The sequence below is a fragment of the Nycticebus coucang genome, chromosome 3, assembly GCF_027406575.1.
Source record: "Nycticebus coucang isolate mNycCou1 chromosome 3, mNycCou1.pri, whole genome shotgun sequence".
NCBI classification, from domain to species: domain Eukaryota; kingdom Metazoa; phylum Chordata; class Mammalia; order Primates; family Lorisidae; genus Nycticebus; species Nycticebus coucang.
The window spans coordinates 159,039,050-159,066,065 of record NC_069782.1 but is presented as its reverse complement, the minus strand read 5'-3'; the positions used below and the strand labels follow the sequence as shown (position 1 = coordinate 159,066,065).

Here is a 27,016-nt window from a genome sequence, read left to right as displayed (position 1 = left end):
TGTTCCTGTGGATAATGCAGTGCTGGTGTAGGAGGTGTTTATTTTCTTCTCTGTTTGGCTACGTGTTCGCTCCAGTTGGCTGTGAATCTTGTTTAGTAATAAGTCAGGGAGAATGACTGATCTATTTCTTACAGGCCTTAATGACTCTTGAGTGAAACTTGCGCTTTCCTTGTGATTATTTAGTGATGTAGTGACTGACTGAAGTCTGAGCGAGCAAGGTGCATGCCCTGATCATAACCACTGTGCCCGAGGATGATTGTACATCCTGTTTAATTTAGTGATGACAACAGGTGACTCGATGGCTTGTATGATAAGAGGACAATGTGATTTGGGGTGGCTCTTTTGATATAGGAAACATAATGTTTTTAAATCCCTAATCCATTGGCAATAACTACCACACACGTAATCAGCAAATTCAGTTAAGTTCACTTGTTCCAAATAAATCTTTGAGTGAACTGTCCTTTTCTTGCCTTTTCACTGAATATTGTACATTCTCTAGAATTGCCATAATTTTCTTAGGAAACTCATATTATAAATGTGCTAAATATTTAGTTGGAGAAGCTTATGGCAACTTCTTGTAGACTTTATATCTTATGGACATTGTTTACTTACTATTTTATGGCAAATATTTAATACTCTATTAGAATCAAATTTTTATAATTTTACCTTTTTTGACTTTCTGACAAGTGTAAGATACATTAGAAAACTTTTCATTGTAATTTAGTTTATTATCTGTCCAACCTTTGCTTTTTCTCTTCCCTGTTTTTTCTTTGACTTATGGATCATAAGTAAATATAACAATACAGTTTTATTTATCTTTTGGGGAGAAATGTACCGGACCCCAAAGGTAATTTTATAATAATTCAATGCACCTGTTTTGAGATGGGAATTTCTGGATTGCTTCATGAAAAATTTTCTTTTTAATAGATTTCATAATTTTTAGAAATTACCCAAATTTGGAAAGCATATATTGAGTGTTCGTTAGTTCATGGAACACCTTTAAGAGGTGGTGTGTATGTTACTAACTGCTCAACAGAGTGTCTGCCTGCCGGGCAGCAAGCGACCGTGGAGAGAGGGTGACTCCAGTCAGCTGAAAACTAGGGCACATCATTCCCATCTCACTGTCGTCACTGAGAAAATACCGCTCCATTAAGATACTTACATGTAAATCCTCATATATGTTGTTATTAAACTTTTATATCCTATTGTATAGTAATCAATTTATATGTTATACTTATTTATATTATAATTATATTATAAATTGTATAAATATATGTAAATGTGTAATGCATAAATATATAATCATTATGTTATGTTGATCAATATAGTTAAAAATTCATATATTCAGAAATAAGTGGCCTCAGAGTTAGATATATTTTATTGATCTCCTTTAAATTAATCAAAGAAACCAAATTAGAACTCCCAGAGCACTGGAAATGTGAATCAACCCCTTCATTTCAAGCAGGCTTTATGAGCTAAGCTCAGTTTCTTCTTGGCTAGTAGTAATTTTTAAGCACTAATCACTCCTTGAGCATTTATTTGCACAGTGTCAGGGACAATAGCTATCTGACCATGAACTCAAGAGTGGGCAGCAGCAAGCGGTTTTGTCAGAGTAACATGCTGTTGTTGAACTGAGTTGTGTCCCTATAGGTGGGTGACTTCTGAGACTACAATTTCCCACCCCTCGTTTATTGTTGGCTAAGAATTAAGTGCCTGGCATAGGCCTCAGATAATATGAGCCCAACTTGAGTGAATTTGGATAACCCGTCTAAACTTTAATAAATATTATAAAGAACATTATTTTCTAAATGTACTGGACCCTTTATGAGGAGAATAATGGTAACCATCTGCTGATATACTTAGATCCAAAAAAGCTCTAAAGCCTGTTGGACATTTCTAAGTGTAGAAACTAATGGTTAACATCCACGTTCTTTCCTCCGCTCCGTAGGCAGACTGTCTCCACGCACCTTTTCTGCAGGCCTGGCACCATGAGCCTGGCTGTACATGTCTCTTGTGCTGGCCATCTCAGGCTGCTGTGGTTAAAGTAAAGGCAGATGGGGGCTTAGAATACAGACATTTGTTTCTCAGGTTCTGGGGACTGGAGGTCTGGGGCCAGGACACCCGCATGGTGAAGATGTGGGGCTCTGTTCCTTCTTGCTGTGTCCTCATGTAAGGGGAGGGAGCAGGCAGCTCTTTCATGAAGACATTGATGCCATCATGGAGACCCCACACTCATGACCTCCTCTACCCCAAATCACCTCCTAGTACCATAAGCTGAGGATTAGGGGTTCAACATATGAATGGGGGGCACCAACATCCAGTCCATGACAGCTATGTGAATGAGCTGGCAGTCTAGTGGGGGATAGGCAAGTCAGGAGACTGTGACCCAACAAGGGCAATGCAGTGTGGTCTGGTGGGGGGCAGGTGCCTGAGCCCTTGGAGCCTCTCCACATGGATGGGACCACATTGGACTTGCACCCCGGGTCTTTGGCTCCATCAGGAAAGTGCAAGTTCATCTTCAGGCATCAGAGAAGCCCCCGAGTGGGCAGAGGGCCTTCTTCACAAACAACCCAGGGACCCAGAAATATGTGGTGACAACTGTGCTCGAGTCTAAGGTCTCTAACTAAGGATTGAGTGGCTTTTAGAAAATTGGCCTAGTTAATGTGAATAGCTTGAATGGAGAAATGATTTAAGGCTCATTCATTCTCCAGCCTCTGAGTTTGATTCAGGGCCAGACATGGTGTGGCCACTTGTCCCAGAGCAGAGGTCACCCCCCCACAGGAGCTTCTGGTCATCTGAGCTGTCCCACTCCAGCCCCTGCTGCCTGTAATGTTGTGTGTCCGTCTTCCTCCCAGGCAGAAAAGGAGGTTGCAGGTCAGGGACAAGAGGTTTTATTTGGATTTTATTTACAGTGTGGGGTAAAGGTGGGGCCAGGGTGGAAAAGGTACTCTCCAAGGAACCACTGTTTTGCTTCTGAAAATAAGAACTTCAGACTCCTTTGAGCTACTTAGAAATGAAGTTACTGACTCTGAGAATATGAAGAAATGGGAGGAAAAGATAATTTATTCATCTTCTGTCCCATAGACAGAGGAAATCAAAGTGTCCTGCTAGAAGGTGGAGATTTGTCTAAAAGTTGCCCATGTCACATTGTCCCTCCACTTAAGATCAGAGTCTGGTTCTGCGAACACTATTTTGGGTAGAAAACAAAACAAAACAAAATACTGTCTGTGCCTCTCCTCATTCAAAGAAGATGAGACGGAGAGAGCAGAAGAGGATGGGGGATGCGGAATGTTCTGCTTCATGAAAGATTCACCTACTCGAAAGATCCCGAAGAAAAACAGACCTGAGAAATGGATTTTGCACAGAAACTGGTAAATATTTTGGATAAACCACCATTTGGTTTACTTTTATAGATAAGAAAAAAAAAAAACTACTACAAGAAAATGGTAAAAGATACAAGGAAGAAACAGCTTGAAGAATCTAGAAAAGAACAGAATGCCAGGAAACTTTTAAAAACTAGCAATTTAAGTCATGAAATTGAAGAACTGATTATGCTTTTAATGAGCAAAGACCACATAGGAAATTCTTAGGTGTATGTACTTTGGACTTTGCCACATTAATGACAAAGTGACAGGATCAGTATGAACACATTCCAAATAACAAAATGAAATGAAAGTAAATAAAATCCGAATAAAACGGGAAGCAGACAACAAAGCTGCATTTATTTGACTTCCTACCAAAAAATAAACAACCCAGGATGTGGTGGAGTGGGTATCAAACGTGTCAACACATACTGTGTACTCTGCCCCGGCACCCTGTTGACATTTCATGCAGGAAAGGACACAGATGCTGATGTATCTTCAGATCATTCCTCAGTATTCAACCTGATTAGTTCATGGGGAGAAGTTTAGAGAATTGTGAGGAAAAAGTTTGTGACCAAGGAATTGTATGTCCTGCCAGCAAATCAAACAAATGCATAAACAAGAGAAAATGTTCTCAGGAATGTAGTGAAAAGGCAGGCATAGGGGCCCACTCCTGTGATCCCAGCACTCCGGGAGGCCGAGGAGGGAGGATCACCTGAGTGCATGAGTTCAAGACCAACCTGAGCTACAGTGAGACCCTGTCTGCACTGAAAATAGAAAAACTGAGGTAAGAGGATTGCTTGAGTCCGATTTGGAGGTTGGAGGTTGCTGTGAGATGCAACGCCACAGCACTCTACAGAGGGCGATAGCTTGAGACTCTGCCTCTAACAAACAAACAAAAAATGCAGTGAACTGACTTTGCCACATATGATGTTTTTACCACAAGTTCTGCTTTGTCTAAAATTAATGTTGCTGCCATTCTCTCTGCATCATGTGTTTTATTTTTCTTAAAATATTTTATCTTGTGTTTTGTTTTTAGCTTAGGTTAACTATTCATATATCAAAGCATGACTTCTGCCTTTGCCTTTTAAAAATGTAGTTTAACATAGTTAGTTTTGATTTACTAGTTTTATATTTTTCTGTCTTTAGTATGTCATGCTTTTATGTATATTCTTACTATTCCTTTAATTTATTCTGTTATTATTTATGGGTCACGCTCATGTTTTGTTTGATTTTGTTTACTTTTGTTTTATATGGTTGTTTGGAATACATTCATATTGAGCCTATTTTCTCAAGAAATTATCAGTGAGATTTTTTTAAAAAACAGACTCAAGCTTATGTTTTCCTAATTTTCAAATTATTATAACACTACTACTTTAGAATCAGTTTATTAAATATGAGAATTTTGTAAAAGTTTACTTCAGACGATTTTATTGCTCTGTCTTTAACTTCCTCAGCTCATTGAGAAACAAATATAAAGCAAGAAGTAAGAATGGAGAATTCAGTTTTCTAAATACCTGTAATATTTAACAATTTCTGTTAATTTTATAGAATATGTGACTACTTGTTAATTTTGTTACAGGAATGAGTGCAAAATTCAAAGTACTTTTCCTGATGAAAAGAGAAAATTATACAAATTATATTGGTAAAATTGAGGTGAGGAGAAAGGAGGAAGAGGAAGGTATAAGCTCTTTAAAAATGCTTTGCCTTTGTTAGAAGAAGCAGAAGAAGTAAGAAATTCCCACACTCAAAGCCCAGATGAACACAGTTACCTGAACTGAACCTGGACCAGGATACCGTCCCTCTAACCAGCCTGGCAAGCACTGAGAAAAAAGTGGTAACAGTCTGGAGCGAAGAGAGGAACGTGGATCCTTTCCTGTGGTGCAGGAATGAAGGGATGATTGAAAACTGGGGTATGCACATAAATATGACACAGATTATTGCATATCCAGAATTTCCCCTAAGCAAAGACATTGTGAAAGAATTTGGAAGCTGTGGGGTACTGAAGTCAGTTGTGACAACAAAATCCAACTCTAGTTCAACTCCTGAATATACAACACAACCGAATTCACCAACAACATGACACAAGAAAGGGTGTGTTTATTTCAAGGAGCAAATTGTATTTATCTCATTCTTTATTGTTCTATTCACGATGTGTAGCATTTGGTAAAAAGTTATAAGACACACAAACCCAACAAGCAATGATAAGCCATTGTCAAGGTACAAAATAATTAACAGAACGAGACCCTAAGATGACACGGGTGTTAGAGCTGTTAGTTCTATGATTAATTGCAATTAAAATGTTAAATGTTAAACGATACAATAGGAAGCAGGTCTACATGAATTAATGGATGGAGAATTTCATCAGAAATACAGAAAATAGAAGAAAAGTCAAACCGAAATTTAGAAAAAAATGGAAGATGGCATCATAAATAGAAGATTATTTTGACAGATTCATGAGTATTAGTGATAGAGCCCAGGAAAGAATCAATAAAGTTAAAGATGGGTCAATAGAACTTACTAAGACTGTAACACAAAGAGAAGATGAGTGAAGACATGGAATGTGCTTTCCCAGAGCTGTGAAATGATATCAACTGGTTTAACTTAATGTATAATTGAAGAGGGCAAGAGAGAATACAGCACAGAGCCCATTGGAAGAGACAGTGACCAAAGGTGATGAAAAATGGATGTGATCAAACCACAGATCTAAGAAGCTCAGCAACCCCCATGACTGAAAAACAGCAAAAACAAAAAATACTGGAATATGAACCCGAAAACAAAATAAATCACAGGCAAACTTCTGACTCAAAGATTAAAAGCAAATCTTGAAGACAGAGAAAAAGACACAGCATACAGATATGAACAAGGGTAAAAATTTCAGGAGTTAGATTTCACAATCTGTACAAGACAGAAGAAAATGAAGTGACATGTATAAAACAGAAATAAAAACCTCTCAGTTCAGAGGTTACACCACGCATAAACAATTACTAAAAACTAAGGCTAAGTAAAATTCTTCTCAAACAAACTAAAGGTGAAAGGAATTCACTGTCTGTAGACCTACAGTTCAAGAAGTTTTAGCTTATCAGATAGAAATAATGTTACACCAGAGAGAAACTTTCCTCTAAACAAACAAAAAGAGAGAGAGAGAGAGAGAGAGAGAGAGAGAGAGCTAGAGATGGGATACATTAAGATCTTTTCTTTATTTTTAACTACTCTAAAAGATAACTCACAGTATAAAGAACAGTGATGTAAAACATAAAGTTATATGCAAAATAAAACTGTGTGACAAATTTTGCAAAGATTGGGAGTGAAGAATTGGAAGTTTAGCATTTTAAGGCTATTACACTATGCATCGTTTGCTATAGTATTATTTGAAGACGACAAATTAAATACATGCTTTGTATCTTAGATATGTGATGATATGCAATACATGTGTAATAAACAATAGTAAAAATAGAGCAGTTGCTTAAAATTATAAAAAGATTTACAACTAATAAAACCATTATGAAGATCAAAATGAAATTGAACTCAAAGCTCAACCTAAAAGGCAAAAAAAAAAAGCAAAGGATCAAAGTATATATATATCACAGAACAAGTATGAAAGCAAACCCATAAAATGGCAGATTTAAATACAGAGGTCTAAATTCCGTAACTTTGGACAGGCCAAAATTTTCAGATCTTCAGCCCCAAATATATGATGTCTGTAAGAAACTCACTTTTACAATGAAGATGGAGAAAGAATAAAACAAAAAGCCAGGAAAAAATACATCAAGAAAATAGAATGAAAAGAACATTGGACTGGGTGTATTGATGTTAAGTAAATTAGAATTGAGAACAAAAAGTTTTATAAGTTTTAAAAAAAGGACATAACAGAACTGGAAGGATGTGAGTAAAAATGTACAAGAAAGGTACAAAAATTGTAATAAGATAAATGAAAAATGGGTGGTGCCTGTGGCTCAAGGAGTAGGGCGCCAGCCCCAAATACTGGAGGTGGTGGTTTCAAACCCAGCCCTGGCCAAAGACTGCCAACAAAACAAAACAAAACAAAATAAATAAATGAAAAATGTGAGGAAAAAATGGATAGATCAGAACAAAGACATAATTATGCATGAAGGCGGAGTTTTCCACAGTTATCTCTCCAATACTGATAGAGCCAGAAAGCTCATCAGTGAGCACTGAGGACTTACAAACAATACTGGCCTTGTCAGTGAATATCAGTGAGCCCTGAGGACTTACACAGTAATACCAGGCTCGTCAGTGAGTATCAGTGAGCATTGAGGACTTACAGAGTAATACTGATCTCGTCAGTGAGTATCAGTGAGCACTGAGGACTTACACAGTAATACTGGGTTCGTCAGTGAGTATCAGCAAGCACTGAGAACTTACAGAGTAATACCGGGCTCTTCAGTGAGTATCCATGAGCACTGAGGACTTAGTTAGTAATACCTGCCAGCTCCATGTAAGGGGCCTTTGCCGACCATTCTACCTGAGTGCAAGAGAATTTATGTTTTTATCTGCGCACGGAACTTTCATCAATACCATATTCTGGCTCTAAAATGAACCATAATACCTGGACTAGTTGGATTTAACATAATTTGTTTTCTTTCTTCCTTTCTTTTTTTTTTTTTTTTTTTTTTTTGCAGTTTTTGGCCAGGGCTGGCCAGTGCAGCCAACCCACCACCTCTGGTATATGGGGCCAGCACCCTACTTTTTTGAGCCACAGGCACCACCAACATAATTTATTTTCTAACCACAACAGGATTAAATTAGAAATTAGTGGTGTAAAAATATTTAGAAAAATCTGCACATTCCTTAAAATGAAACAGGAAAAGTTACAGAAAAATTAGAAAATATTTTGAATTGAATGAATATGAATATCAGTTTAAAGAAATATCTTACGCGCCACAGCCAAAGCAGTTCCTAGAGGGAAATTTGTAGCATTAAAATGCTACCTTTAAAAAATGGTCTAAAATAGTCTTGTCTTTACCCTAAGAAACTAGAAAAGGGAGAACAAATTAAACCCCATGCCTAAGGAGGGAAATTGTAAACTTAAGAGCATGAATCAAAGAAATTAAAAACAGAAAAATGTAAAGAAAGAAAGTGAAACCAAAAGCTGATATTTAAAGAAAGATCAATAGAATTTAGAGCCCTGGGGCTATAGAGAATTAGAGAAAGGATAGATGTCCAGGAGTACTGATGATAGGAATGAAAAAAGGCCATTATTGTAGATCTTAACACTGAAAATGTAATAGGAAATTTTATAAACTACTTTATGAAAATAAATGCAATAGCATAGATGAAATAAATTTTTCATATATCACAAGTACCAGAGTTCACCTCCAAAGAAATATGAAAGGTGAATATCACCGTATCTACTAAAAACATTAAATTCATAGTTGACATCTTGCAATAGGGACAACTCCAGGCCCAGAGAGCTTCGCTGGTGAATTCTTCCAAAAGCTTAAGGAAGAAATAAGACATAAGTTTACATAAACTTGTTCAGAATGTAAAAGAGGGAATGATACTGTCCAAGTCATTTTCTTGAGGTCAGCATTACAAAATTTTACAAAATATTTACAAAATATTCTCTACACATTGGCCACCTCTTTGTATGATTTTTTTTAATGAATATTGTGTAAATAAGGTACATTCAGCTGCAATTTCCCCTTCTCCCTGTGTATGCTGACTTTTTGGGCAAACTTGGCAACACCTTGTAGATATTATAGGGAGATAATGACAGATCAATATGCTTCATGAATATTGATGCAGAAATGCTCAAGATGACACAATATTAACTAATCAAGTTCAGGAATATATAAAATTGATTATGTATTATGACCAGCGGGGATTTTTTGAGTTAGTAATCAATGCTATTTACTTTATCAAAAGAACAAAAAGAAAAACAATACAATCATTTCAAAAGATTCAGAAAAAGCATTTGTCAATATCCATTCAGATTTAAAAGCAAATACAAAAAACTCCTACAAGTCAACTAGCAATTAAAGGGTCTGTCAGCCTCCTGTGGCTGGACACGTGCCCACCCACCTTGGTCCTGAGTCCCATCTGCAACCCAGGCTTTATCAGGAACCCTCCCGCCTGCACTCAGAACCTTTTCCAGATGTAGAGTTTGTTTCAGAATATAGAAAATGGTGAAACTCTAATTATATTATAAAGTTGGCTACCAGTGTTTTTTAAAAATAAAAAATAAATAAATTAAATAGATAAATCTCAGTTCTAAAGATAGCAATAAAAATCCTAAAAGTATTATTGACAATTTGGCAGTATGGTAGCAATAACATCTCTCAGGATCCCATGGTGTGTGTTTCATAATTAGAGAAACTGTGATCTTGAGAAACGCATTGGCAATGGTATCACATTGTGTTTAATAGCAAAAACTAGATCCTTGTATAGGTTACATGAGGTTGTCTTGTTTGATCAACTCCAAATGGAACAACCATTGAAAAACTCAGAAAACTAAAGACTGAAGTGGAACCTCATACAGAATAGTTACCTGGAAATCATACTGAGGCTGCAGCAGACATGGAAACCAGCCTCCAGGCTGCAGCAGACCTAGAACCAGCCTCCAGGCTGCAGCAGACCTAGAAACCAGCCTCCAGGCTGCAGCAGACCTAGAAACCAGCCTTCAGGCTGCAGCAGACCTAGAAACCAGCCTCCAGGCTGCAGCAGACCTAGAACCAGCCTCCAGGCTGCAGCAGACCTAGAAACCAGCCTCCAGGCTGCAGCAGACCTAGAAACCAGCCTCCAGGCTGCAGCAGACCTAGAAACCAGCCTCCAGGCTGCAGCAGACCTAGAACCAGCCTCCAGGCTGCAGCAGACCTAGAAACCAGCCTCCAGGCTGCAGCAGACCTAGAAACCAGCCTCCAGACTGCAGCAGACCTAGAAACCAGCCTCCAGACTGCAGCAGACCTAGAAACCAGCCTCCAGGCTGCAGCAGACCTAGAACCAGCCTCCAGGCTGCAGCAGACCTAGAAACCAGCCTCCAGGCTGCAGCAGACCTAGAAACCAGCCTCCAGGCTGCAGCAGACCTAGAAACCAGCCTCCAGGCTGCAGCAGACCTAGAAACCAGCCTCCAGGCTGCAGCAGACCTAGAACCAGCCTCCAGGCTGCAGCAGACCTAGAACCAGCCTCCAGGCTGCAGCAGACCTAGAAACCAGCCTCCAGGCTGCAGCAGACCTAGAACCAGCCTCCAGGCTGCAGCAGACCTAGAACCAGCCTCCAGACTGCAGCAGACCTAGAAACCAGCCTCCAGACTGCAGCAGACCTAGAAACCAGCCTCCAGACTGCAGCAGACCTAGAAACCAGCCTCCAGGCTGCAGCAGACCTAGAACCAGCCTCCAGGCTGCAGCAGACCTAGAAACCAGCCTCCAGACTGCAGCAGACCTAGAACCAGCCTCCAGGCTGCAGCAGACCTAGAACCAGCCTCCAGACTGCAGCAGACCTAGAAACCAGCCTCCAGGCTGCAGCAGACCTAGAACCAGCCTCCAGGCTGCAGCAGACCTAGAAACCAGCCTCCAGACTGCAGCAGACCTAGAAACCAGCCTCCAGGCTGCAGCAGACCTAGAACCAGCCTCCAGGCTGCAGCAGACCTAGAAACCAGCCTCCAGGCTGCAGCAGACCTAGAACCAGCCTCCAGGCTGCAGCAGACCTAGAAACCAGCCTCCAGGCTGCAGCAGACCTAGAACCAGCCTCCAGGCTGCAGCAGACCTAGAAACCAGCCTCCAGGCTGCAGCAGACCTAGAAACCAGCCTCCAGGCTGCAGCAGACCTAGAACCAGCCTCCAGGCTGCAGCAGACCTAGAAACCAGCCTCCAGGCTGCAGCAGACCTAGAACCAGCCTCCAGGCTGCAGCAGACCTAGAAACCAGCCTCCAGACTGCAGCAGACCTAGAAACCAGCCTCCAGGCTGCAGCAGACCTAGAAACCAGCCTCCAGGCTGCAGCAGACCTAGAAACCAGCCTCCACAGTACAGCAAACCTGGTCAGTATTCTTGGGATGAACAGAGTCACTGTTCATCATTTTACTTTTAATATTTTCTGGAAGTTTGTGCTAATACAATGAGAAATGAAATAGAAATAGGAAATACTCCTGGAAGGATGCACACTTTTATATTTTGAGAACTCACAACAGTCAACTTAAAACGTCTCAGAATTAACAAAGACTTCAGCAAAATGAGTTGATAACCATAAATGTACAATAGGCAATATATTTCCTATAATACATTTCCTTAGATGTTGTAGTGAGAGAAAATACTCTGTTCTATTCACATAGCTTAGAAAAATGCACAGCATAGGTGGGAATAACTATCAGCACAGAAGGACCAGATCCTTCGCTTGTGTCTGGAATTTAAACTTAAAAACTGTAAGAAATTGCTGAGGACTGAATGGTAGTTTTAACTGGAGAGGCACAACTCCTTCTGGCCTTGGATAGGAAAGTGACACATTTAGCAGAGTTGCTGATGGAAATCACACATGAGATTAATACAGAAGTGTCTTTTTTATGTGAGATCATGCAAGGGGGGGAGTCAACTTATTCTAAAGTGACATCAGTTATTTTTAATGTGCTACTGACATAGTAAATTATACATAGATTTTAAAAGAGTTGTTATATATGACAGTTCATTCTAATACTATAACAAAAAGGCATAAACAGATGACTCAGGATAATTAAAAATGATCAATATGAAATATATGATTTACTCCCAAGTAATTTAAGGAATGCAAATTTAAACCACCAAATGCACCATTCTTCTGTAAATTAGGATAGATTCTTTTAAATTGGCTCTGCTCAGTATTTGCAATATTGCAGTTATTCTAATGCATCATGAGATGTATTATAAAAGGGGTTGTACAACTCGAGTTTTTGATATTTTATAGAATTTAATATGATTTTATTCAATGATTCTAGTTCTGTGGCAGGTTAAAGAAATAACAGATATGTATGAACAATGATATGGCACATTATTATTTATAATGCCAGAAGGAAAAAGAAAATTTCAGACGTCTTTCACGAGATAATTGTTCAGTACCAAAAAAGGAATAGTTTTTGAGCACTAATGAAGTCACATTTAGAAGATTATTAAGCCCAAGAAAAATGCCCTTGTTTTGTTTTAGTTTCTAATGGAATATACACAGAGATTAACAGAGATATACATTTTTTATATGAGATGTTGTGTGTGTTTATGAGATTAAACTTATTCTAAAGTTATGTCTTTTTTTAGTGAGGTACGGAAATAGGTACTGCACGTAGATCAGTATAATAAGTTTTAAAATCATTGTTCTAGTGTTAAGTTTCTAAAAGTAGATTTTAAACGGGACAGTTGGAGCCAAGTTTTTTTTTTTTTTTGTAGAGACAGAGTCTCACTGTACCACCCTCGGGTAGAGTGCCGTGGCCTCACAAGGCTCACAGCAACCTCCAACTCCTGGGCTTACGCGATTCTCTTGCCTCAGACTCCCGAGCAGCTGGGACTACAGGCGCGCACCATAACGCCCGGCTATTTTTCTGCTGCAGTTTGGCCGGGGCTGGGTCCGAACCCGCCACCCTCAGCATATGGGGCCGGCGCCCTACTCACTGAGCCACAGGCGCTGCCCTGGAGCCAAGTTTTGAGAGCAGTGCGCACACACACACACCCCAACACCCAGAGAACAAGTGAGAAGCAGTGTAGTCAGATGCTGGCACTGGTTACGTCTGGATGCTGGGAGGGCTGGGTATTTTTATTTCCAACTATATATTATCTTTTCCATATTTAATAAGCGTGTATTACTATTATTACCAGAAAGATGCCACACATCCATGAAAATGCTTCTCTTTTTCTTTATGCTGTTGAGTCGAGACTGTCATCTGCTCCTGGAGACACTTATCAGCCACAGAACATTCACAAGATGAAGATACTGGTGTCTTGTCCATCTGCTCTGGATCAAAACAGCCGTGCTAAGGCGATGCTTGGTTAAGAAAAAAATCAAGTATTTTACTCTATCAGAGCATTCTGTTTTTAGATTTGGTTTATTTTTATCATGTTATTCCAGGAAATAGGAAGAGTTTTTCAAAATTCTGTAACCGTGACTTCTGAAATTCTGTGTCACGTTTGAGAATACATGTGTTAGTTTCACAGAGTCGTTGTAACAAAATGCCATAAATTGGTGTCTTAAGTGGACAGAAATGTGTTCCCTGACGGTTCAGAAAGCCAGGAGTCTGGCGTCAAGGCTTCAGAAGGCGGTTCCGTCTGGAGGCTTGGGAGCCAGTCTGTTCTGTCCCCTCTCCTCCCTTGGGTGTTACCAGCCATCCTTGGCATTTCTTGGCTTGTAGACGCATCCTCCAGCCTCTGTCCCTGCGGTCACATGGTCGCCTTCTGTGTGTAACTCTGGGTGCTCTTTGAGTTTAGGGTCCACCCCAACCCAGTATGATGTCATGTTAGGTAATTAGGTCTGCAGAGATTCTAATTCCAAATACGTTTGCACGCCAAGGTGAATTTCACAGTTGCAGCACTCCACATCTGGGAGGCCCTTGTGGGGTGGTGCGTTAGGTCCTCTTTGGGAGCATGACGCTGGTGGTCCTGGGAGTGGAGGACGGGTGCCTGCTGTCCAGCACGAGTGCCGGCATCAGCTTCACTTGCAGATGCTCCCACACAGGGCATCTGTGCGGAGAGGCTTGCTGCGTCCACACAATTGTGGTGGAGTCCGTGGGGGAGGGATGTAAATGAAAGAGTTAGTAATTCCTAGTCAAGAATGGGTACCCACACACTGGGAAATAAAGCCATGAATGCTTAGCTATTCTTTAGCTCAGTTTCTCAAACTGAGTTGGGGGCCAGGAGCTGAGCAATTTCTGAAATCAGAAGATGAGCAGATAAATCATTGTGGACCTCCACTTTTACTTGGAAAACTGGGGGAAACAGCTTTTATACAGGGTGGCCATAAAGTTCATGTGCAATTTAAAATCGTGTGCAATTTAAAATTGCACATGAATTTTATGGCCACCCTGTATTATGGAAAAACAGATATCTTAGCAGGAGACACAAGTTGTGTTGATTTTCAGATGACAGGTAAGCCCCAGAGACTTGTAGGCTGTGGGGGCCAGTGGGGAGTACCCCCTTCATCCCCAATCCAGAGAAAACTATGGGAAAACAAATCCAAGAAGTAATGTAAATTATGGCATCTGGAAGAAGTCAGAAGAATACTTGCAAATGAAAAATTTTGTCTAGAGCCACCTTCGAATATGTTTGTGGCTCTAAACAACCTTTTTTGTTTCTAGAAAAGCAGCATCACACGATCACAGGCAGCACAGACTTTAAAGACAGTCTGCCAAGTTCAAAGTGACTTCTGCCACGTGTTGGCTCCTGGCCTTGGGAAAGTTATTTAACCCCCCTGTGCCTCGGTTTTTTATCTGTAAAGTAATTTCAGTAATTAAATGCATACCCATTGTTACATTGGTAATTGATATGAACGGTTACTGCCGTGTAGCACCTGTGACCCGTCACTGCTTTCCAACAGTTCCCGAGCCTGTTCCCCAGCGAGGCCTGTCCAGGTTGGCCGGAGGTGGGAGCCATCTCTCAAACAACCTGGAATCAGGGGCCTTTTTGATTACTTTTTCTCTACAAAATCTTGCAAAAAGCTGGCCAACATGTAAAGAGTACTTTGTAAAGATTTTGTAAAGTTTTGTAGTGAATGTTTTGTACATAAGGGTACATTTAAATACAGTTTTCCATTTTCCCTTTGTGTGGTGGTTTTAAGGGCACTTTTGGAGCCCCTGTCTGTTTCCTCTATGTCTAGACTGGACTTCAAGGCATCATTTATGTGAAAAGTGGTTGTGCCTCCCAGCCCCATTGGTAAGTTATTTAGACACAAGCTAAAACCGAAGGATGCCTAGATAATGAAAAGTAAATGAGATTTGTGTTTACCAACATAATTCATGTCATGTTAAAGAACTAGGGATCTAAGCCCCTGTGATCATTATTTCCCTGAATTTATGAGTGACAACACACAAAATAATGAATCGGTTTGTCAAAAGAGGAGAGTTCTAACTTACAGACATGATACCGGATCATTGCGTTCGTGCTGAGATGCTATTAAGAAAATAACCAAGGAGAGGTCAGAATTCCGTGGTGACTGAGGACTGTGACGTCTAAATGAGAGCTGATAATTTCCTACTTTATTCTTGCTGGAAGTTTTCATATTCCACTTACTGTAACACAGCATTCTCCATTCTCCAGCAGGAGTTTAATGTCAATCATGCCTGGAATTTGAAATTTTCTGACAGTCGTATTTGTAAAAGTATGACAAAGCAGGTGAAATTTAATAATTCATTTGTTTAGTATGGTCCAAAATATCTATGGCATTATCATTTCAACATGTAATCAAGGTGAAATTAATGACGAGATATTCGCCGTTTCGTGGCGCCGCCTTTGCAACCCAGTGTGTGATTTCCACTCACAGTGCACCTCGGGTCCCGTGCTCCGTGGCCATACGGGGCTAATGTCTTCCATATGAGAAAAGGCAAAACGAGAAATAACAACCATGTTTGTTTGTGAAGATCTCAGAGATCTATTTGTGAGTGTATTTTAGAGACTCTTCAATAAAGTCGACTAAATTAAAATTTACTATTAAATTTACTTAATGCCAATTTTGTGAACAGAGTGAGCCAGTGTGACCCCTCTCTACCTGCAAGAATAAAGGATCCGTTTTAATCTACAAGATATTTAAATGGTATAAACTCATACAGTGTTTATATGCACCAATGGTTTGCCTCTTATTTTACTTTTTTAATATAAGAATAATTTGTGTTTGTTAGATATAAAAAAGATCTGAAAATTACTAAAATGGAGAAGGAAGGAAAAATGTGACCCACAACTCCAGTAAACATTTGTGAATAATGCCAGTATGTGGAGCAGTGCCTTCCAGGGTGTGGTGTCACAGGCAGAGTTCCGCTCTACTTTGATTTAATATTTTAATTTATGTTTCTCCGTGATATAATAAATGAGTCTATGTTATCTTTAATGAATTTTAAAGATCCAGCTGATGCATCAGAGTTCACTTAAGGTAAACACTCGGGGGAAACTGTCCGCAGGTTCCCCGTGCACACTTTTTAAGCACTGAGAGCTGCATCTTTCCAGTAACTTCCCAGACATTGTAAAGGCCCCTTAACTCAAGTCCAACTGTTTCTCCTGCTGGGCAAGTACCGCAGAAGTGTTGATATGCAGGGAAAAGATTTATTTCTTCCTTTCTATTCTTCTGCTTTTGTAAGTTTAAATGTTTAAAGTTTTATTTTCACCCTTACCGTCCAGGATTATCAGTGCAATGTCTGAGGGGCACAGCAGGCTCCCTGTGCCCCTCCGGGTTGAAGGGGACGCCATTGCTTTCCTTCACGGTGATGCCAGACTTTACCACCCTGTGTCCAGCAAAGGAACGTTCTTCCATCCTCATTTGCTGGTGGTCATTTTTATTAGCACAATTTAATGATGACTTTTTCCTATCTTTTTTCTTTTTCTGTCATGTTAATCACATTTTGTTCTATTAATCTGTTTTGTAGTGTATGACATTTAAAAAGGTCATAATGTTAAATCACTTGCGCTCCTTTTTCTTCATAATGAATTGCTTTCCAAGGCACGGTGCATTTTGAGCTATTACTGTGCTTCAGGTTTTTCACATGTGTTCATGTGTGAGCTGCCTTGCCATCCAATTTACTCCCACTAGACTCACCTGGTTTGATGTGAAAGGTACTTTGGATTCGTAGAATTTATTGGGAAGTAGCCTCTCTCTCTTAATTCCTTGGAAGAATTTTACACTATTAAAATGGAATAGTCCTTAAAATATAATTTGTAGAACTTTCTTGTTAAAAATTCTCCTTTAAATAGGAAAGATCCTTAACTGCTAAATTAATGGATGTAATTATTTCATGACTGTGGGTGCATTTATTTCCTTTTTTTTAATTGTTGGGGATTCATTGAGGGTACAAGAAACCAGATTACACTGATTGCATTTGTTAGGTAAAGGCCCTCTTGCAATCGTGTCTTGCCCCCAAAAGGTGTGGCACACACCAAGGCGCCACCCCCTCCCTCCTTCCCTCTCTCTGCTCTTCCTTTCCCCACCCCTCCCTCCTTCTCTCTCTCTCTGCTCTCCCCTTCCCCCACCCCCACCGTGTCTTTAATTGTCCTCATATCAAAATTGAGTACATAGGATTCATGCTTCTCCGTTCTTGTGATGCTTTACTAAGAATAATGTATTCCACTTCCATCCAGGTTAATACAAAGACTATAAAGTCTCCATTTTTTAATGGCTGAGTAGTATTCCATGGTGTACATATACCACAGCTTGTTAATCCATTCCTGGGTTGGTAGGCATTTAGGCTGTTTCCACATTTTGGTGATTGTAAATTGAGCTGCAATAAACAGTCTAGTGCAAGTGTCCGTATGATAAAAGGATTATTTTCCTTCTGGGTAGATGCCCAGTAATGGGATTGCAGGATCAAATGGGAGGTCTAGCTTGAGTGCTTTGAGGTTTCTCCATACTTCCTTCCAAAAAGGTTGTACTAGTTTGCAGTCCCACCAGCAGTGTAAAAGTGTTCCCTTCTCTCCACATCCACGCCAGCATCTGCAGTTTTGAGATTTTGTGATGTGGGTCATTCTCACTGGGGTTAGATGGTATCTCAGGGTGGTTTTGATTTGCATTTCTCTGAGGAGCATTTCTCTGATTTGAGGAGCATTTTTTTCATATGTTTATTAGCCATTCATCTGTCTTCTTTAGAGAAGGTTCTATTCATCTCTCTTCCCCATTGATATATGGGATTGTTGGCTTTTTTCATGTGGATTAATTTATGTTCCCTATAGATCCTAGTTATCAAGCTTTTGTCTGATTCAAAGTATGCAAATATCCTTTCCCATTGTGTAGGTTGTCCATTTACTTTGGTTGTTGTCTCCATAGCTATACAGAAGCTTTTTAGTTTAATTAAGTCCCATTTGTTTATTTTTGTTGTTGATATTACCATGGCAGTCTTCTTCATGAAGTCTTTCCCCAGGCTAATATCTTCCAGCGTTTTTCCTATGCTTTCTTGGAGGATTTTTATTGTTTCATGCCTTAAATTTAAGTCCTTTATCTATCTTGAATCAATTTTTGTGAGTGGAGAAAGGTGTAGGTCCAGTTTCAGTCTTTTACATGTGGATATCCAGTTCTCCCAGCACCATTTATTGAATAGAGAGTCTTTCATCCAAGTATGTTCTTGTTTGGTTTATCAAAGATTAGGTGGTTATAAGATGTTAGTTTCATTTCTTGGTTTTCTATTCCATCCCAAGTGTCTGTGTCTCTATTTTTGTGCCAGTACCATGCTGTGTTGACCACTATGGCTTTGTAGTACAGCCTAAAATCTGGTAGGTGATGCCCCCGGCTTTATTCTTATTACTAAGAACTGCCTTAGCTATATGGGGTTTTTTCTGGTTCTCTACAAAATGCAGAATCATTTTTTCCAAATCTTGAAAGTACGATGTTGGTATTTTGATAGGAATGGCATTGAATAGGTAGATTGCTTTGGGAAGTATAGACATTTTAACAATGTTGATTCTTCCCATCCATGAGCATGGTATGTTCTTCCATTTGTTAATATCCTCTGCTATTTCCTTTCTGAGGATTTCATAATTTTCTTTATAGAGGTCCTTCACCTCTTTTGTTAGGTATATTCCTAGGCATTTCAATTTCTTTGAAACTATGGTAAAGGGAGTTGTGTCCTTAATTAGCCTCTCATCATGACTATTACTGGCATATACAAAAGCAACTGACTTGTGGACACTGATGATATATCCTGAGACATTACTGTGTATTTTGATGACTTCCAGGAGTCTTGTGGTTGAGTCTTTGGGGTTAAGTATAATATCATGTCATCAGCAAAGATGGAGAGTTTGACCTCCTCTGCTCCCATTTGGATGCCCTTTATTTCCTTGTCTTGCCTAATTGTATTAGCTAGAACTTCCAGCACTACGTTGAATAGTAAAGGTGACAGAGGACAACCTTGTCTGGTTCCAGTTCTAAGAGGAAAAGCTTTCAGTTTTACTCCATTCAGTAAAATATTAGCTGTGGGTTTGTCATATATAGCTCAATCAGTTTTAGAAATGTGCCACCTATGCCTGTACTCTTCAGTGTTCTAATTAGAAAAGAATGCTGGATTTTATCGAATGCTTTTTCTGCATCTATTGAGAGGATCATATGATCTTTATTTTTGCCTCTGTTAATATGGTTGATAACATTTATGGACTTGCATATGTTAAACCAGCCTTGCATCCCTGGGATGAAACCTACTTGATCATGATGAATGACTTTTTTGATCATAAACTGTAATCTATTGGCTAGGATTTTGTTGAGAATTTTTGCATCTATATTCATTGGTGAAATTGGTCTGAAATTCTCCTTTTTAGTTGGGTCTTTTCCTGGTTTCCAGGTTGTCAGGGTGATGTTTGCTTCATAGAATGTGTTGGGGAAGATTCCTTTCTCCTCAATTTTTTGGAATAATTTCTGCAGTATGTGAATAAGTTCTTCCTTGAAGGTTTGATAGAATTCTGGTGTGAAGCCATCCGGACCAGGGCATTTTTTTTTATTAGAAGCTTTTTTTTATTGTTTCTTTAATCTCAGTGCTTGAAATTGGTCTGTCAGGAGCTCTATTTCTTCCTGGCTAAGTCTAGGGAGAGGATGTGATTCCAAATATTGATCCATTTCCTTCACATTGTCAAATTTCTGGGCGTAGAGTTTCTGGTAGTATTAAAAGATGATCTTTTGTATATCTGTGGCATCAGTTGGTATTTCCCCTTTATCATTTCTGATTGAGGTTACTAGATATTTTACTTTTCTATTTCTCGTTAGTCTGGCCAAAGGTTTATCTATTTTATTTATTTTTTTCAAAAAACCAACTCTTTGTTTCATTAATTTTCTGAATGATTCTTTTGTTTTCAATTTCGTTGATCTCTGATTTAATTTTGGAGATTTCTTCTACTGGGTTTAGGCTTAGATTGTTCTTCTTTTTCCAATTCCATAAGATGGCTTGTGAGTTTGTTGATGTGTTCTCTTTCTGTTTTTCAAATGTAGGCATCTAAAGTGATAAATTTTCTTCTCAAAACTGCTTTTGCAGTATCCCACAGGTTTTGGTAGCTTGTGTCTTCATTGTTGTTATGCTCAAGGAAGTTGATGATTTCCTGTTTTATTTCTTCCTGCACCCAACTGTCATTCAACAGAAGGTTGTTTAATTTCCATGCCTTTGTGTGGGGTTGAACGTTTTTGTTAGAGTTGAGTTCCACCTTTAGTGCCTTGTGGTCTGAGAAGATACAAGGTAAAATTTCAGTTCTTTTGATTCTGTTGAAGTTTTCTTTTGTGTCCTAGTATATCATCAGTTTTGGAGAATGTTTCATGAGGTGATTAGAAGAATGTAAATTCTTTTTTTAAAAAAAAAAAAGTTGTATTTTTTTTTTTTACTTTTAGCAGTTTTTGGCCGGGGCTGGGTTTGAACCCAACACCTCCGGCATATGGAGCTGGCCCCCTATTCCTCTGAGCCACAGGTGCCACCAGAATGTAAATTCTTTAACTTTGGGATGGAGTGTTCTATATGCGTCTATCAAGCACAGTTCTTCTATGGTCTCATTTAAATCTCTTATATTTTTGTTTAATTTCTATTTAGAGGATCTGTCCAGCTCTGTAAGAGGAACATTAAAGTCCCCCATTATTATGGTATTATAGGATATCGTATTGCTCAGACTGAGTAAGGTCTGTTTCAAGAGTCTGGGAGGATTTAAGTTGGGTGCATAAATGTTTAGAATTGAAACATCTTCTTATATTTTTCCCTTAACCAATATAAAGTGACCATCTTTGTCTTTTTTGACTTTAGTTGCTTTAAATCCACATGTATCTGAAAAAAAGATTGCAATTCCTCTTTCCTCCTGAATTCCGTTTGCCTGAAAAATTATCTTCCAACCCTTAACTTGGAGTTTTAATTTGTCTTTTGAAGGTAGGTGTGTTTCCTGCAGATAGCAGATGGATGGCTTATGTTTTTTAATCCAGTCAACCAATCTGTGCCTCTTCAGTGGGGAATTCAAGCCATTAACATTTACTGAGATAATTGATAAGTGTGGTAGTATTCTATTTGTCTTATTTTGTGAGAGTCCATTGCTTAGTTTTATCTTTTGCATCAGTCTGGGGGTTAGGTTCTGTCCTTTAATTGCTGAGTTCTTACTTTGCTGCTGATCCATTGTGATGGTCAGTGTGTAGAACAGGTTGAAGTATTTCCTGTAGAGCTGGTCTTGTTGCGGCAAATTTTCTCAATGTTTGTATATCCGTAAATGATTTGATTTCTCCATCAATTTTAAAGCTTAACTTAGCAGAATATAGAATTCTGGGCTGGAAATTGTTCTGTTTAAGTAGATTAAAGATATGATCATTGTCTTCTTGCTTGGAAAGTTTCATTAGAGATGTCTGCGGTCATTCTGATGGATTTGTCTCTGTAGGCCAACTGGTGCTTACTCCTGGCAGCTTGAAGAATCTTGACTTTGTCTTGACTTTGGACAGGTTCATCCCAATGTGTCTTGGAGAAGCTTAGTTAGAGTTGAGGCAACCTGGGTCCAACATCCCTGTGAAAGGAGTTGTCAGAATCTTTAGTGATATTTGGGAAATTTTATTTTATAATATTCTCTAGTATGGCTTCCATTCCCCTGGGGCATTCTTCTTCCCCTTTTGGGATTCTATAACACGTATGTTGGAACACTTCATAAAGTCCCATAATTTTGTCAGTGAACATTCTGCTTTCTCTCTCTTTTTTCCTGCCTCTTTAACTATCTGAGTTATCTCAAGAGCTTTGTCCTCTACCTCTGAGATTCTTTCTTCCACATGGTCTAACCTGTTGCTGATACTTTGTATTGCATCTTTAAGTTCCCTAATTTACTGCTTCAATTCCTTCAGCTCTGCTATATCCTTTCTATATTCTTCATATCGTTCATCTCTTATTTGATTCTGTTTCTGGATTTCCTTTTGGTTATTTTCCACTTTATTAGCAGTTTCCTTCATTGTTTCCATCATTTCCTTCATTGTTTTCATCATCTGTAATCTAAATTCCCTTTTTGTCATTTCTAACATTTCTTTATAGGTGGAATCCTCTGCAGTAGCTACCTCATGGTCCCTTGGGGTGGTTGCTTTGGACTGGTTTTTCATGTTGCCAGGATTTTTCTGCTGATTCTTCCTCATGAGTGTTTTCTTTTATCTGTTTCCTTGCCCTAATTTTCCTTTCACTTCCTCTTGCTCTTTAAGTTGCCGTGCCTGTGGACTATGGTTTTGATGAGTCCTTGTGGTACAGGACCAGAAGGATGAGAAGGTTGAAGAGCAAGAAGAGATAAAAGAAAGAAAAACAAAAAAGAAAAAAGAGAAGGGAGAGGCGGTGGGTAAAAGGGAATATTGACAAAAAGAAGAGGGGCACAGAAAGAGGGAGACAGAGCAGTATAGGTGGACAGTTAGGGTACTTTGACCCAACCTTAAAAATCCCCAACCTCTGGGGGTGCTGGGTTGGTTGGTTCCCTTGAGGTGAGCATCTCTTTGCTAGTCTGTTTGGACATAGTACTCCGGCTCCACCAAGTAGAGAGGAAAGAATGCTATAAATCAAACCAAAACAAGGAAACAGAAAACTTTACAGGATAAAATTGGGGGAGAAACCAAATAATAGGGATAGAAACACTGGAAAAAATGAAGTTCTAATTGTTGAAAAAGGTAACAATGGGAAATTATATTTAAACTAGAAAAATGAAGAAATAAAAGAAAGTGAAAAAAGAAAATAAAAATCTATAGGGAAAATGTTGAAATTAAAAAACAAAACAACAACATCAACAGCAACAAGAAAACACCAAAAAACAAAACCAAAAACAAGCGGTATATATACCTTGCTGAATATTGGCTGGGCAACAGGTGATCTTGTGGAGTATGAGATGTTAATCACAATGCTGATATGACTGGAGGCCTCTCCTGATTTCTCAAACCCCGCAGGGTGGAGAACCTAAGTCTCTCTTCAGCCCATGTAAAAGGCACTTTAAACTGCTAAACTTGGCTAAGCAGAAGCTTTCCCAGGGAAGTGCTTGTCTCTCAGATCACTGCTAAAGTGGCTATCCACTTACCCAGTGTGCCAAAACCAGTCTCACTTATGCCCCTGAGGGCTAAGGCTGCAAGGCATCTCAGGCCCCGCCTTTAGGCTGCTCAGTCAATAGATTACTGGCTCCCGCCTGATCCTTGCTCTGCAACCATGAGGGCAGAGGTTGCTGGGACACTTCTCCCACAATGGCTCCGCGCAGCCCACAGCCAAATACTATTAGCTCCATTGGGCTTAGCAGCTCAGTCTGGGGCCCTAGACAATGTCTAAAGTCCTCCGCATTCCTGCCCAAGCTCTCCCAAGGCAGTTCAACTGAGTGCCAAGTCAAAAAAAACCAAAACAGCTCATAGGTAGGCCTTTTCCAGTTTGCAATCTGACTGCTGCTGTACTTACAGCTGCTGGTGGGATTAGACTGAACGAACACACATAACCACTTGCCAGTTCTCCACTGCTTTTGTCCTCCTCATGGGGTCGCTGACTCCCTATGACCTCAAAGGGATGTTTCTGGGCAGATTCCACCAGCCGGAGATGCCTGGAGTCTTGTCTCTGCAAACTCACGGTGCCCAGTTGCAAGGAAGCTGTTAGTCGGCCACCATCTCGCTCCGGAAGTCCCATTTATTTCCTTTTATGGTGTGGTTCACAAGTCAAAGTTTTTTTCTCTTTTCCTAGAATTCATACTTGCATCTAAGTTGGGAAATTTTCTTTGGTATAGGATTATTCAGTAGTTACTTATCTTTTTAGTGAATGATATTAATAGTCAATCTCTCTTTTAAAGTATAGCTTATTTGTCCTCATCATTTAAAAAAATCAGTTTCATATGAAAGCTATAACTTGGTTTCATAGTAGGGCTGAGTACATTGGATACTTTTTCTTCCATTCTTGAGATACTTTGCTAAGAATAATATGTTCCAGCTCCATCCATGTAAACATGAAAGAGGTAAAGTCTCCATCTTTCTTTAAGGCTGCATAATATTCCATTATGTCCATATACCACAATTTATTAATCCATTCATGGGTTGATGGGCATTTGGGCTTCTTCTATGACTTATCAATTATTAATTGGGCTGCAATAAACAATCTGGTACAAATATCTTTGTTATAATGTGATTTTTTTGTCTTCTGGATATATACCTAGTAGAGGAATTGTAGGATCGAACTGCAGGTCTATTTTAGATCCCTAAGTGTTCTCCAAACATCTTTCATAAAGGAACATATTAGTTTGCATTCCCACCAGCAGTGTAGAAGTGTTCCCTTTTCTCCACATCCACAATAACATCTCTGGTCTTTGGATTTTGTGATATGGGCTAATCTTAGTGGAGTTAGGTGATATCTCAAAGTAGTTTTGATTTGCATTTCTCTGATGATTAGGGATGATGAGCATTTTTTCATATGTCTGTAGGCTGTGTGCCTGTCTTCTTCAGAAAGTTTCTTTTCATGTCCCTTGCCCACCCTGAGAAGGGATCACTTATTTTTTTCTTGCTATTATGTTTGAGTTCTCTGTGGATTGTGGTTATTAAACCTTTGTCAGAGACATAACCTGCAAATATCTTCTCCAATTCTGAGGGCTGTCTGCTTGCTTTACTTACTGCATTCTTGGCTGTGCATGAGTAAGAATATGGGGAGAGGGGAGGGGGAAGGAAGGGTGGAGGGAGGGTGACTGGTGGGACCACACCTACAGTGCATCTTACAAGGGTATGTGCAAAATTTACTAAATGTAGAATATAAATGTCTTAACACAATAAGGAAATGTCATGAAGGCTATGTTAACCAGTTTGATGAAAAGATTTCAAATTGTATATAAAACCAGCACATTGTACCCCATGATTGCATTGATGTACACAGCTATGATTTAATAAAAAAAAAGTCAAAATAAATAAATAAAAATCTGGTATGTCTAAGAAAATAAAATATGTTTAGAAAAAATAAAGTAAAATAAAATAAAAAAGTCAGTTGTTCAACATCACTAGAGGTTTGTCCATTTTATTACATCTTCAAAGAAACAACTTACGGTGTTTACAAATATTTTTCTGTACATTTTTCAACCTCATTGGATTCTTCTCTTCACTCTGTTTTCTTCCAATTTATTTGGATAGCTTTGTTTTAGTAAATTCTTAAGTTGCACATGTATATATTAATTCTCTGTCTTTTTCCCTAATAAAAGATTCTAAGCTATACTTTTCTCTCTACTACAATTTCCCTACCTTTTCATAAATTTTTAAATGTAACATTTTTGTTGTCATTCAGTTTTATATTTAAATATTTAATTTGCATTTTAATATGAATTCTTTCCAATGAACTTCTAATTTATTGGGATTTAAAGTTTCCTTTTCGTTATTCATTTGTAACTTAAATTGTGGTCATATGTAGCAACAATTCTTCTGAAATTTGTTGAGCTTTGCTGTATGGCCTGTTGACATCGTTAGTTTTTATAAATGTTCCACATCAGGCTGAGGAGAGTGAGTATTTGGTAATGTTGGGAGCGAGGCTCTGTATAGATGGGCTGGTAACCACGTTGTTTAATTGTATTTTTTTGTTGTTGTTGTAGAGACAGAGTCTCACTTTGTCACCCTCGGTAGAGTGCCGTGGCATCACAGCTCACAGCAACCTCCAGTTCCTGGGCTTAGGTGATTCTCTTGCCTCAGCCTCCCCAGTAGCTGGGACTACAGGCGCCTGCCACAATGCCCGGCTATTTTTTTGTTACAGTTCGGCCGGGCCCGGGTTTGAACCCGCCACCCTCAGTATATGGGGCCAGCGCCCTACCCGCTGAGCCACAGGTGCTGCCCTAATCGTATTTTTACTTGGAAATAGTTGAGAAAGTTGTTCTTAAATAGGGTAGTATAATGGTGCATTTCTCAAATTCTCTTTGTAGCTTGTCTATTTTGACGTTACTCCACTAATTTCATTAATTTTCTGAGTTATTACATTTTATGATTAATTTTATCTGTTCTCTAGGACCATGATCACTTCCTCCATACTCACGATGCTTTATAATCACATTTTTTTTGCTCTTATAAATATAATTACACTGTTTCTTTCTGCTTCTATTTGCCGATATCTTTTCTCATATCCTTACCATCGACTTTTCTGTGTTTTGCCTTTTGACTCTGTCTTTTTAAGACATTAAGTAGCTGGATTTCCCCGCCTACCATGACATTTTTTTCCCAGTATGTTTATTTTTTAACTGATGATATTAAGCTCTTTGGACCTGTGTCTGCCTTATTCATTTTATATGTGTGCTTCATCCTTTCCTGTTTTTTCTGTGCTCTGTTCTTGTTTATTATATTTTTTGTTGTTAACATAATTTTAACTCACTTTCAAATTTTGTTTTTCTCTGTTGTGTGTAATTTATATACTCTAGTTTTTACTTAAATATTCTCAAGCTTATAACATGAATATCTAATTTTAAAAGCCTGAGTTAAGTACTATCTCCCCACTGCCATTCCCACTAATAGCACGAGGACATCACAGCAGTTTGATGCAGATTGCCTGAGCTCTGCTCCTCCTAATAAAGAGCCTTGTTCATTACTTAGTTAAGAAGAATCATTATTAT

General features: G+C 39.0%; 1 protein-coding gene across 1 annotated transcript in view; it reads left to right on the top strand.

Moving 5' to 3' along the window:
• Positions 1–27,016, top strand: part of TCERG1L (transcription elongation regulator 1 like) — a 196,518-nt gene that overhangs the window by 5,027 nt on the left and 164,475 nt on the right. The gene's annotated exons all lie outside the window — the stretch shown is intronic.